Source organism: Phasianus colchicus, chromosome 3 (assembly GCF_987193195.1).
Source record: "Phasianus colchicus chromosome 3, bPhaCol1.hap1.1, whole genome shotgun sequence".
Lineage (NCBI taxonomy): Eukaryota > Metazoa > Chordata > Aves > Galliformes > Phasianidae > Phasianus > Phasianus colchicus.
Window position 1 is genome coordinate 92,642,355 of NC_143438.1, and position 6,000 is coordinate 92,648,354.

Here is a 6,000-nt window from a genome sequence, read left to right on the forward strand (position 1 = left end):
TGCCACAACTGTTGAAATCCTTGGAAAGGACAAATATCATGCAAGCATCCATCCTCACCATATTGCTGTAAAGGGGAAGTTGGTAGAACACACCCAGAGTTTGTACTGCAGAGGAAAAACAGAGGTCCTACCTCCAGAGGCTTTGACAATGAGCCCTTACACGTTATTAAAGGGATGGTTGTAAATATAATATACTCACCAGAGAGGTAGATAGCAAGAATGTGGCAACCAGAAATTTGATTGTACAGGCAATTTGATTGTACAGAAAAACAAGCCTCATTCTGTGTCAGATCATCTAATTCTATTCCAGATCTCAGTGCAGGCACCCTTCCTTGTCAAATCAAAAATTCATATATATGCAGGAGGGAAATGAGAGTGAACCTCAAGCAAAGTAAGACTGAATTTCAAACCGGGGGTTTAGTCTTGATCTTGATTCACCTGAAATACTTTTTCTTGCCTAGCAGAGAGCAGAACCTTTTGGAATGAAATCCAGCTTGCTTGGGGCTTTGTTCTGAGCATAAAATTCAGATCATGCTTTTTTGAACAAATGCAGACCTCAGTCAGAATAGTAACTGTCAGACCTGGAGTTGAATTCTTCTGAAATCTCTGAGTGCTTGAGTTTGGAATTCTTGGTTTGATCTTCTGCTTGCTTATGAACTGATGTATATTTGGATATTGTTCACCTTTTAAGGTATTGAAAAGCATGTTTAGATGTACTGAGGGACGTGGCTTAGTAGGAAATATTGGTGATAGGTGGACACTTGGACTAGATGATCTTAGAGGTCTTTTCCAACCTTGGTGATTCTCTGTTTCTACATGTTAATCATCATTTTGACACTTGACATCTAAACTTCTTTAAAATTGGATTTATGTTTTTATTATTTTGGTGCATGTTTATGAAAGTAAGAGTTCCAAATCTGCTTTGACACTGAAAAATATAGCAGAGTTGGGAAGGCAATGTAAATATATGATTCTCATGAACACTCAAAAAAATTGGTTCAGTATGGAACAGTTCTGAGAACATTCTCCATTCTTTTATACTTCCTTCGTTCTTATTCAGTCCCAACAGAAGATTGAATAAGTTTGGGTAATGAAAATACATCTTAAAACTGTTGATGATCTAAGCTTGCACTAATGTTAATACTTGAAGAACTTAAAGGCTTTTTTTTTTGACCTAGATAACACATCTTCTTGGATACCTGTGCATTCATATGGTGCCTACAGAGAAATATAATTGCATATTCATACACCAGATGTAACCTATCCACAGAGATTTGCACCACCATTTGGTCTAATGAAGTAACAGCTGGAATGAACGAGGGTGCACAATGAAACACAAGAAAGACATCAATTATGAAGTGTTCTCATAAGCCAAAGTCCTGCCGATATTACATCCCGTATTCATATTTCACATTGAATCTGGAAACAAGTTATTGTCAGAAATAATTCTTGTTCTTCTCTCGGTGTTTAAAAAAAAAAATACCTTCTGCTGTTTTCTATTGTTCCCCACAGTAGGCTTGTACCAGTCATTTCTTATCCAGCCAGTCCCCAGAAAGTTGTATTTCAGAGGCAAATTTCAGCCTGACGAGTGGATCTCCAAAGCTTTGAGGTAAGATGAAAAGTAATGAATCTTTATTACCCTTTGGCTTCTTTCCTCTAATTCTGATTCCTTGTAATTATACTTTAAAGTAATTTTATTGTCTCCTGTTATCATCTTTGCAACTTCAAGCCTATCTTGAAATTCTCCAGCTTCTGGTCTCTGCTTGGAACTCAAGATGAAATACCCTTGGTAGTGTTTCTTTGACATCCACTTCTCTAGGCAGGATTTGTATCACTGCTTACTTGTGATGCATTCTACAAGAAACAAACCAAAAGGCTCGGTAGATCCTTTCAGATATTACAGACATTATCCTGCAGTTTCACTCAAGGCAAATGATGTTTAAAAATCTTTCCCCAAATCTAACTGAAAAGGCTTTCCTGAATATTTTGATGGAGCTGATCATAGAATCATAGAATCATAGAATCATAGAATCATAGAATCATAGAATCATAGAATCATAGAATCATAGAATCATAGAATGGCTTGGGTTGGTAGGGACCCCAAAGATCATCAAGTCCTGAAGTCCTGATCAAACTTCGAAGGTCAAAGGCAAGCCAGCTGCCAACTGCATAAGAAAGAGAGGGAATTTAGTATTGTTATCCAAGAAAACTTTTTAAATATTAGTGTTAAATATTGTTCTGATGTGCCATGCAGATGTTCAGTATAAAGAAGGCTGAGAGGTCTCTGTTTCTTTACATTTTGTAGTCCTGTCATTGTAGAATCTGAATAACCATCACATAAATCAGTAGTAAAAGTGCAGTCTAGATATATTCAACACGGGACATATCTCAGATGATTCCAGGATCTCCTGCAGTCAGTGAGGCAATGGGGCAAATTTGTTTCTCAAGAAGCTTCTTCTCCTTTAAGACAAGATTCCTAATTTCAGGGCTTAATTTAGCTGATAAGGATACCTTGCTCCACTGACTAACCAAGGGACAAAACACATCTTAGATTCTTTCCCAGGAAAGAGAGTCATGAAATCTTAGGAAACTTGTTTTCTGGACTTGAACCTCCCCTTTATCTTTGTTTTGTTTTGTTTTGTTTGCTTTTCCTCTTGGAAGATCCAGCTTCGCAATTCATCTGAAAGTGGGAAGAGGCCTCTCTGGATTCTGTCTGCCTCTCTTCAGTGAAAAACTCAACAGATCCTGAAGACTTGACACCTGTTTCATAAATGAGCTCAAAGTTTTTAAGCAATGACATTTTTAGCTTCTCCCAGCATCACCTTTCATGGTTTCTACTAAAGTCTTTGCCTCTACAGCAAACAGTGCAACTCCCTTTAGTGTCTATAAATGTTTAGATTACTTTGGCCATTCACCATTTACTTAGTCTTCGGTGAAACCTTTACCACCCTTTGGATGAAAAATTTAAACTGCTGATGCTGTTTTGAAAGCAAACCGTGGTTATCAGTGGTGAAAATTGAATACAGTGTGTGGCAAATTTAGCAGTGGTTCCTCTCATATAAGCACCTCTGCAACCCTTTAGGAAGTCTTTCAACTTAATCTTGAAACCCTGTAGGGTTTTACAGCTGTCAGAAAGGTGTTAGGTTAAGAAAACAGAAAAAGAAGTAGCATAGAAAGCTCTTTCCTGCTTGTTCTTCTCATCTCTAAGAGGGAATGGACTGAGTAGAAAAATCTTCTTTTTTTTGTGCACAAATCGAATGGAATGTCAACTTTTCAGTATGAGAATGAATGAAGAAAATGTTGTAAGTGAAAGTTTGGGGAAAACAGAAAATAAATGCAGTAAACTTTGATCACTTCTGAAAATGTACTTTGATGATGCATTGAGTTGCTGTTGCATTACAGCTCCTATACATTCCAATCTGGCCATTTCGTTCACAAAGAGGTATGCGCAGGCAGATCTCCTATGAATGCTTGTGAATTCACAGATCCTGATATGTTGGTATCCCTTGGTCTCATGAACATTAGCCATCTGGAGGCAGTTTTTCACACAGAGGCTTGTGACGCACTGGAACAGGTTGTCCAAGGAGGCTATGGATCCCTGGAGGCATTCAAGGCCAGGCTGGATGTGGCTCTGGGCAGCCTGGTCTGGTGGTTGGCAACCCTGCACATAGCAGGAGGCTTGAAACTAGATGATCACTGTGGTCCTTTTCAACCCAGGGCATTCTACTATTCTATGTTTCTATGATTCTATGTTTTATCTTCCTCAACCCAACTCAAAAGCACTCTAACACTTTCTATGAAAACAGTGCTTTGGTTTTCGCTTGTTTGTTTCTTCTTTTTTTTTGCTAGATTTGCAATTTAATGGCAATTGAGCCAAGATCCCTGATGCTGGGAAGGAATACTCCCTTCTGTGAATTTGTAGTGCTATGCATGTTCTATCTGGATGCAGAACTGTCTGGAATGATACTGAGCTGTGGAGAAATCTGTGAAATTTTCCTACAAACAAATGCTAACCATGTTTTAGCTGAAGGAAATACTTGCAACGTTTCTTCTTCTCCTAAGACCTTGGTGTATACTCCCTTAACTCAGCCAATGGGAGAGCATTTCATGTTTGTCAGGTGTTTTCAAGTTGATGCATTTTATAGTGTGATTGTATTTACAGGTAGTTTAACAAAGTCAGATAGGTAGAATTATAGAATAATACAACTACATAATCATTGAGATCTAAGATCATCTAGTTCAACCATTAACCCATCCCCACCATGCCCACTAAACCCTCTAGTGTGTGTGACTTCCAACTTACATTTCCAGTAGTGGAGCTGGAGGGAAAACTGCAGAGGGGGTGTTGAAAAGCATCTCAGTAGAGATGAGAACGTATGCTGTGTAGGATGCAGGGCCTTGCTGTTTCCTAGAACATATGGGGAAAAATACATATATTTCTCCCCAGCCCAGAGATTCCCAAGCTGTGGTCTTATGATACACCTTCCTCTGCAAACTCTTCCCAAGCAGTAAACTACAGAAATTACTGCCTGCAGAAAACTGCAGTGAGAATATCTTGAGCATGGTTGCACCAGATTGTCTCATGACTTCTTTGTGCAGCATAATCTGTCTATATCCATCTGTTGTACCTTGTCTCATCTTTCATCTAGTGAAAATGACTTGGCAACATGACCTAGGGATTAGACCTTCATCTTGAGGCTAGGGAAGAGATGAAAGCTAGATATAATGAAAGGCACAAGCAAAAGTTGAAGATGTTGTCAGGCTGAAACATCAGAAAACAGGCCATATTAATTCATCCTCTCCCATGCTGCTGTTAACACGGTAAAAAGCATTTCAGTCTTTTCTCCATCAACTAATAGAGCATGCCAGGTGATATTCTCTGATAGTTTCTCTAACTTCTTGATAGCTAAAAGCTAAAAAAACAAATCTTACCTTTAAATACTTCTTAATGAAGTATTTCTGGAGCTGTCTGACCAACACTCCATGTTTTCTTCTTTCTTCTGAAATTAGTTAATGATTAAGTAACAGAATGGATAAATGATGTAAAAGGGTTTTTTTTTAATTTGTGCACTCACTTGACTTCATACACTTAATTCAGCAAAGAATTGAAACAAATTCTTGTACTTAGGTACATGAGCGTGCATTCATCTCTGCGCAGGTGAAAACTGATTTATATTAATAATTTCAAATTATATTCCTCTTGCCTTAATACTCTTGGGTTGTTCCAGTGATAATAAGTATGAGACAGAGAGGTGTAATGAATCTTCAAGTGTTTTAATTTTGTCTGTTTCTTCACTTCTTTTGCATTTTTCTGTTTCCAAAAGAACACACTTGGGGGATCTAGGCTTGTGACACCAAATTAACTTTGGTAGTAATTCCACAAAGAATACTAAAAATTGTTATGACTTGTTGAGAAATCACTGAAAAAAGATGCCCTCCACATTTTTGTCTACTGAGAAATTAACAAAAAATATCCAGTTATTATTTTTATGCCATCAACTGTCTCTGTTGTTGACCTACATATTTTTGGTTCCTTGTTCAAGCCCAATCTTTGATCAGCAATGACTCCATGTAATTTCCAACTCAGTACTGACAGTAGATGACATGGTGTTTGATCATATAGTGCATAGCCTTCAGCTAAGGTAGTATCCATGCGTTTATAGTATATGATTTGGCTCCTGCTATTGATTCTTCTCCAGAGAAGCGTGACACCTGAATTCCCATTTGTCAGCCTCCAGATTTAAAAACAAGAACTGAAAAGGTCATAGAGACTTGACTTGTCTTAGAACCATAGAATCATAAAGGATCTTTTTAGATCCTCTAAGATCCTCTTGATCTTTGTAGACCTCTAAGATCATGTGGTCCCCCAGTCATCGCCAGCACGCCCACTAAACCATGTCCCTTTGATGTACCCCACTAAAAGCTGAGGCACAGTAAGGGAATCATAATATATATTTTCTTTATTTTGCCTTCCCTACCAGCAACATGGAAAAACAGAAG